This window comes from Vicugna pacos, chromosome 3 (assembly GCF_048564905.1).
Source record: "Vicugna pacos chromosome 3, VicPac4, whole genome shotgun sequence".
NCBI classification, from domain to species: Eukaryota; Metazoa; Chordata; class Mammalia; order Artiodactyla; family Camelidae; genus Vicugna; species Vicugna pacos.
In genome coordinates this window covers 13733425-13742085 of record NC_132989.1, presented here as the reverse complement: position 1 = coordinate 13742085, position 8661 = coordinate 13733425, and positions in this window count along the sequence as shown.

Genomic DNA, 8661 nt, shown 5'->3' with positions numbered 1-8661 from the left:
AGGCCTCTAGTTTCTTCAGTCTCTTTAACTTCCTCTCTGCTCACACTAGCATGAGTCCATCTGGAAGGACAAGACTTTAATTCTACTACCGAAGGCTAACCAGTGAACCTCCTGGGACTTGCATTCTTCATCTGTAGAATGGATAGTGTATAAGTGAAAGTGAGTTTTCGTGAACTGTAAGGTGTTCCGCAATGATGGTGGCGGTGAGAGTTGACCGAGCACAACAGACGTGCACGTCATAGGAGCTTCATTTAGCACTCTCAGTGTTGTGCAGAAAAATAAGAGATGCCAGTCATTTCAAAGCCAGTGCCTCAACTTCCCCACAGATGCAGGTCATTTCTATCCTCTGCAAGAGTCCTCCCTGTCAGTATTCTCTACTTGCTTTTTCACTCTACTTGGTTTCCTGCCTACCAACAAGTTCAGCTTTCATTTGTTTGGAAAAGGACGCAAATGCTTTCCGTTTATACTGATAGTCAGAGAACAGTCATCTACAATTGCCTAGTTGGTGATGATGATGAGAATGAGGAGTTCATGCTCAACAATGTTATAATTAGCTCGGCTGATCCTTATCTGGAACTTGTGAGGGATGTGTCCTTGTTGCCACAACGCATTTTCAAATGTAGAAGGGAAATTTCCTTTTATGACACCACTTGTGGAAATATATCACAATGAAAGCTATTTCCTCGAGTTATTTCCTCATTCCTTCCAGAAATGAACAGAAACGTTGAGGATTAAAAAAACCAAAGTTAATAGTTTTGAAGAATTTGAGGTCTTGTTTACCATCCCTTTTAAGACCACGACCTAACTAAAAAACGTATTCTGAACAATGAAAGATTCAGCTTGGTTTAACAAACTATGTATAGATCTGTGGTCTCATTCTCCCTAATCAAAATGCAAATACTCAACCTTTAATTAACATACTCAACAGAACATCCTTTCTATCACCTCCTAGGAACTTTCCCGTAAGGCAGACTTCATGCTGCATTTCCCTCTGACATTTGGTTCTGCAGAGCAGCTTTACAATAATCTTTTAAATTTTACAGTAGTTTCAGACTTGAGAAAAAGAGGAAAGTACAGACAGTTCCCCCGTCTCCCACACCTAGTTTCCCCTAATGTAAACGTCACCTTGCGTTTGTGTCATTCACTGTCACAACTAGTGCACCTGCCCTGATACGTCTCTATTCACTGATGTCCGTGTTTCATCTCGATTTCCGTATGTTTTACTGTTCTCGAATCCCATCCAGGATCCCACGTGACGTTTCGGTGTCTCGTCTCCTCGGACTCTTCTTGACTGTGGCAGTTTGTCTGACGCTCCTTGTTTTGATGATCTGGAAGAGCTTTAGGGGTGGTGGTCAGGTTTTTATAGACCCTCCCCCAGTTGGACTTTGTCTCGTGTTGCCTCGTGAGCCACTGGGGCGATGAGTTTCGGGAGGAAGGCCACGGTGCTCTTATCAGATGAGAGCAAGGGCTGTGCATAACATTTTAAGAGTTTTTTTGTGCTGATTTTTGTTTTCGCCGTTTGCCATCTGTACCTTCTGAGGGGCCTTCACCTGGTTTAGGAGGACTGTGGTCACCCGCTCACGGACCCTGCAGGCATCTCGCCTCGCACGTGCCCTCTGGTGCCGCCGCCCGCGGGTTTGCTGCTTGGCTTTGCGCCCTGGGATGTGTGCTCCAGAATCGGACCCAAGTCTGTCTTCTCCCACCCCACCTCTAGCACCCAGGACAGGCCTGGGTAACCAGAAGGCACTCGCATCTCTGTGTGATGGTAAACTTCTGGGGCATTGAAGTCTCTGTACAGGGTCATTAATTTAAGACCATCTTTTGAAGCAGTGAAGTTCTGGTCCTGGGATATGGCACCACGCTTGACCAGCAGACTGCATGTGGTCACTAGGACGTGGGTCTGAGGCTGAGCACCAGCAGACCCCTCCATGTGGTCACCAGGACGCACCACTGCACTGACTCACTGACTACAGACAGGCCCCATGTGGGCACTAGGATGTGACCCCTGACGATCAACAGACCCCTGGGGGCTGCGTGGCCCCCGTCCGCTTGATCCTCCCAAGGCCCCGTGAGTCTAAGCCGCACACCATATAATTTTGTAAATTTGTGAGGTTAAGTTTTTTAAAGCGTAGTCGGTGGAGATTGCTGTCTCTCCATTTCGGCTTTCTCTCTCTTATACTTCCTGTTGTGTTGAGGACTTGGGGCATTTTGAGTTTTTTCTGAAGGGGCTTCCACCCCGGTTATATAAGCTTCTGGGTCCATCCCTGGGTAAAGCTGCCATTTTCCTGTGTCATCAGTGGGGCGTTTGGGGCCCAGAGACAAGGAGAGAGCTTTGCCCATGGCTGGACCGGCTTGGAGCGGTTTTTCTGCTCTCAGGTCAGGCCCTGGTGGTCTTTGCGCAGCACTTACGGTGAAGTCTGGAGTCTGTGTCTGATGCATAAGGGAGACTGGTGTCCTGGCGCCGGCCCCGCCAGCCCAGCCCGCGCTCAGGTTTCCCCCAGATGCCTCCTTGTTGTTGAAAAGTGGCATCATCTCTAAGTTCCCATGTGGCTTGAGCAGTTTGTGCTTATTTTGTTTCACTGAGATAACTAATGACTTTTGAGATAAAAATCACCTAATACTAAAGCAAGTTAATTTTTTTCGGAAGATATTTCAAAGCATTGAAGTAACTGAGTCAGCCACTCAGGACTCAGCACAGAGCCCTGAGAGTGGCGGATCCTCGCCAGGAACCTGCTGATCCCACGGCTTGTTACATAAAACATCCCTGATTAGTGTATTCCAGGAAGAAAAATCCTCAATTTTGGCTTTCTGGTTGTTTAAGCAATCCCTTTTGTTAAACATTCAAAGACAGTATGTCTCTGTAATAATAGGTGTTAAAATGGACACCGCAGTGAGAGAACAGTAGCGCAGTGTGAATCAGATGCACAGCTTGCTCTCAGAGAAGCTAGCTGGGGGATCCCAGGTTGAAAACATAACGGAAAAAAAAAAAGTGCAGTACAACGCACGTTGCTGTCAAAGGTGTGCAAAGTGAATGACGCCAGGACAGACGAGGGAAGATTGCTGCTGATGGAAGGGCCAAGCGGAGAACATGCCTCCTCCATACTTGAGCTGGGGGACATCTGTCTGCATGACACGTACAAAGAAATCAGTGCTGAAAACAAAGGCACATCTTTGTCATTTACTGTAAAATAAATGGAGTCAGGGCTGGTGGAAAAGTTCTTGGTCTGCTGTCCTCCGAGGTACTGCCAGCCAGAGGTGGTGACCAAGTCCTTGGAATGTGGCTGAAGAACTGAATTTTCAGTTTACCTACTTTGGATTAATTTCAACGCGGACACACGCAAACCCAGCCTTGAACGTGGCCTTTGCTTTCCAGCGTTTACTGTCTGACAGCCCTCCCTGCACAGGCAGAAAGAAGACACTTCCTGTGCAAACAGGGCAGGAGGCTGGAGGAAGGGACGGCACCAGTGTCCCCAGAGCCCCAGACACAGTTCTGAGCAGTGGCCCTGAATATGCTGGTGAATCACCAGCTCCTTCAGAGCTGATGACACCCTGCACCACACACGGCCCAGCCACCCTCCAGGAGAATGCACCGCGGAGAGAAACTTTGCTTCCAGCGTCACAGGGGTGACAGAACTCCCAGAGCCCCACCGTGCACCCAAAGGTGGTCAAGCACAGGGCGCCCTTCCCAAGTCCGGGGCCCACAAACAGGGGAGGGCTCCCCCGACTGCGGTGCCGTCACCTCAGGGCAGAAGACAAGCATGAGTTCCCGCACCTCCTACTCTCCACTCACCCTGAAACCGTAACAAAGCAGATTATTAAACAGAGAAGTGGGCATCAGAGAGCTGAAACCTATACTGACTGCGGAGAGTTTCCCTTGAGGAGCTCCACAAGGTGACAGCAAAGCTAAGACCAAGAGGAGGGAGAGAAGGCTTTCTGTCCCCATCAGTTGAGGGTCCCATTGTCACCTAACAGACACCCAGCGCAGCAGCCAGCCAGCCAGTCCAGCTCCACCAGAACCCTCCAGAGGGAGGCTGACCCCCCAGCTCCCGGTCTCCTGTGCCCGAGCCCTGTGCGCAGAATACATGTGACAGGCGCCCTCTGGGCCAGCACGCACAGGACCTGCTCCCGGGCCTCCTGCCCTAGGAGCTGTGTGTGTGTGTGTGTGGGGGGCATTCAGGAAAGGGAAGCATCGGACGGTGAGGCGCACCCTGCAAACCCAGGGAGGAGCGTGGTGTCTGTGGGAGCCTGTGCCGCTACCAAAAGGCTGAGGAACGTCAGCACTTACTCATGTGCTGTGGTCTCCAGGACATATTTACTGTCAAGTGAAAAATGCAAAGTGGAGATGAGTGATTGGCCCACTTGCACCAACAGAGGGTGGGAGGGCATCTGGAAGGTGACTGAGTGACTGCATGAAAGTGGCCTGGCCAGGGGTGGCATTGCAAGGGCAGAGCCACGCAGACAGGGGTCTCTAATAGCGGTAAAGTGCCTGCCCACTGGCAGTGTCACTCCAGATGGGCCACTTGGCCATGTGTGCTGCTTCCTGCTGCTGCAGCCAGTGAGCTCAAATTTTTACCCCCAAACCAAACCACAGAAAGAGAGCTATACAAATCAGCATTGAAATGTCTAACACAGGATCACACTCCTTCCAGAAGACAACAAGTGTCCAAATGTTGCCCTGGCAATTCCTTTGAGCTGAGGAGAGATAACAAGTCCTGCCCCTCCAGCTTCAAACTCCTGTGGTTCATAATTCTATTTTTCTCTTGTGGGACAGAATATGAAGCTGGAGGGTGTAGCACAGTGGTAGAGCGGGTGCTTACCATGCACGAGGTCCTGGGCTCAGTCCCCAGTACCTGCAGTTAAATAAATAAATAAATAAATCTAATTACCTCCCCCTACAAAATAAATAAATAAAAATAGTAATGAAAAATACTTAAAAAAAAAAAAAACTTTGGGCAAGAGAAGTCTGGAATGGATGAGATCCTTACCTGCCCAGACCCTTAAATTACCCTGTCGTCCATCTCTAGACACAAGCACAGCCCTTCTGAGGTGTCTGGGACTCTCACAGGCCCCCCGAGCCCCAGGGGACCGGCCCCCATGGTAGACGGACCTTCCAGCTCTCAGGAGGTGGGTGAGGGCTGGGCCTCGCTGCTCCACTGACACACATCCTTGGTGTCTCCTCCCTTCTGACACCCCAGTCTGGGTCTCTACACCGTGTACTTACTCCCCTGGTGAGAAGCGCAGCGCTGGGCACCTAGAAAAGGCGTTATAAGTACTTGTCAGTTGATCTTAGAGTGGACTTTGGCTTATGAGTGGATGGCTGCTTCCAGCCTGCAGATCAGCTGAGTGCTGTCTCTTCTCAGCTACGGCCTGGAATTCTGCATTGACGCTTTGGTCCTTTTGGAAATAGGGCTAATGTCTTCCAGTAGGTCCACCTGGGTGGACTCTGGAAAATGGAAGATGCCTGGCTCCTCGCATTCCATCTCATCACACCCAGACTCCAGACACTGACCTCTCCTTGGTGGTTAGTTTGGTGTCTCCAAGGAAGGTGGTGGTAAAGTATGTTTGGCATCCAGGTGGGCTCCCACTAATATAGATGGAGATGCTAAGGGTAGGTGCGGCCTTCAAATGGTCACGAATTAGACAAGTAGGTTAGCCATCCCCCAGCTGCCAGGGACTCTGCGCCTTTGGTGAGGCCCCAGGGTGGTGGTGGCCCTGGCTGGCACCAGGAATTCGTTCAGTAACCAAAAATGTTGATCTTGCTCTGCATCTCTGCATCGGATGAATGCTGCTTCCAGCTTTCTGGGGAAGGGTGGCTTCATTTTGGTTTTCAAATTCTGCCGTCTAAACCCAACCTGAAAGTTTTGGTAATGTTTTTTGGTAGTGTTTTTTTTAACTTGTACTTGTGTATGCTTACTAAACTTTTTTTGTTTTACACTAATTTTACATTGCTTTTTTAATTGACATATAGTCAGTTATAATGGGTCAGTTTCTGGTGTACAGCATAGCGTCTCAATCATGCATATACATACATACATTCATTTTTGTATTCTTTTTCATTAAAGGTTATTAGAAGATATTGAATATAATTCCCTGTGCTGTACAGAAGAACTTTGTTTTATATCTATTTTTGTATATAGTTAATACTTGCAAATCTTGAACTTCCAAATTTATCCCTTCTGACGCCCTTTTCCCCCACCATCAGTAACATAAGATTGTTTACTAAGTCTGCAAGTCTTTCTGTTTTGCAGATGAGTTCGTTAGTGTCCTCTTTTTTCTTTTTTCAGATTCCACATATGAGTGATATCATACGGTGTTTTACTTTCTCTTTCTGGCTTCATTTAAAATGATGATCTCCAGGTCCATCCATGTTGCTACACGCTTGTTTGTTTTCAATGCTGGTTTTTATAGCTCTCTTTCTGTGGTTTGGTTTGGGGGTAAAAATTTGAGCTCATTGGCTGCAGCAGCAGGAAGCAGCACACATGGCCAGGTGTTTGTCAAAGAGTTAGATTGAAGACTAACAGAATAGTTAGGGCACATCTCAGGGTCCCATAACTCCTACCCTTCTATAAGGATAACTGGGGGATGGGAACCCAGGAAACAGAACCATGTATACATATGCTTTAATCCCCAGTTTTGCTCTTCTCTGAGAGCGTGTGGACGTTGGGATGAGAAAGGCAGCGCCACGTTATCAGCACTGCTTATCTGACAGGCACTAATTCGGAATTGGATGTTGGAGGACTTTTATTTTCTCCTCTAAGTACTGTTTCCGAGTTTTCTATGTGCACAGTTATTACTGGAACAGAATAAGACAGCTGACAATCTGCCTAAAGGGAACACATGGCTGTCTTGCTGAAAAGTTGTCTTCTGCCATCAGCACACGTACAAATGGTGGTTGTTTACAGTTGGGGACCTTGTGGTCTCTAACAGGCCTCTAGAAAGCAGGGGGTGGGACCCTGCTGGTGACCTCTCTCTGTGAGTTAGCTCTGAGGGCTCTGGGCCTCCTCTTCTCCTTATCCATCACTTGGGGGGCTGCCCGGTGGAATTGATCGAGTTAGTGGCAGGGACTCCTTAGAGGCTGGTGTCTCTTCTGGTCCTGCTGCCCCTTCAGGAAATAAGGTAAACTGTCAAAAGCTTTTCTTTTACAAAACAATGTTCAGGATGCCTTGTATGAAAAAAACTAATTATGGAACCAAACTCCTAAATTAGGAATGTGGGATTACCAGATGCTCACTGCTATATACAAAATACATACCCACCAAGGGCCTGCGGCATAGCACAGGGAACTGTATTCAGTCTCTTGTAATAACCGATAATGGAAAAGAATCTGAAAAGAAATATATATGTATATATATATATATATATATATACACACACACACACACACACACACATATAAGTGAGTCACTTTGCCGTATACATGAAACTAACACAACCTGTAAGTCAACTTTGCTTCAGGTTTTAAAAAATTCTAGTTTCCAGGTGGTTGATTTTCTTTGGTAAATGTCTCCTTGCTGACTTTTCATTGTTTTGCCTAAAATAAATGCAGATGGGTCCGGTTCACTGGTGACTAACCTACACATGGGTAACCTTGATGACAAGATAATCTGAGTACATCTCATTACAGCGTAATGTAATGTAATACAACACAATAGCACCAAGAGGGGTGGGCAACTTGCCCGAGCTCCCGGGGTCCAGCTCCCGGTGCGGCCCTGACGTGACCATTGCATGGACAGCAGATGTCATGGCGAGGACGCAGAGGTCACATCACTAAGACACTGACAGAAACTGCACAAGACCCTTAAAAATTGGCAAAAGGGCAGTCTGTTCACACACCCAAGGGAGGCCACGCCCCAGAACCTGGGCCAGCTCTTAGCGCCCCTGGCAGCTATGGCAAGGTGTGCCGTGTAAGGAGGGCCACCCCTGTAATTTCAAATTTTCTGATGCTCACATTTTAAAAAGTGAAAAGTGTGATTAATTTTAATAATATAGTTTATTTAAACCAATCAACCCCAAGTGTTATCATTGTAACATGAAGTCAATATAAATAATTATTATTATTATCATTATTATTATTATTTATGACTAGTATGAATGTTACACTTAAGGGACATCTCGACTCGGACCAGCTGCTTTTTAGTTGCCCGGAAGCCACGTGTGTGGACAGCACAGGGCCACATGGCCACACGACAGCACTTCCATCAGGGGCCCTCTGTGTGACTGACCCTGTGTGTCCTACGCTTCCATCAGCGATCTTTCCCTAGAGCAGGAGTCAGCTGCCTCTTTCCCAGCCCAAAGCGGAACAGTGGCCAGAGCGAGACGACCTGCACCCCTGAGTCTGTGCACAGCGCTCACAGTAGTAAGAGGCGCGCAGAGATTCAGTCTGTGAGCTAGAGCGGCTGACGCGCCTGCAGAAGCTGAGCGTTCCACTGAGCGTACAGTCCAAATAAAGGCTGGCTCCTGTTGAATTTTATTTGGGAAAAGCTTCACCGAATGATGGCCTTAAGAACAGCACTCAGTCTCCGCAGCCTGTTGAGCCCCGCGGTCACCCTGCCGAAGCTGCACTGAAAGCAATCAACACGGCGAAAACACGGGTGAGCTCCTTACAGCTACCAAGTCTGCAAAGAAAATCACTGAGTATAAACGCTCCGACTACTGGTTCCC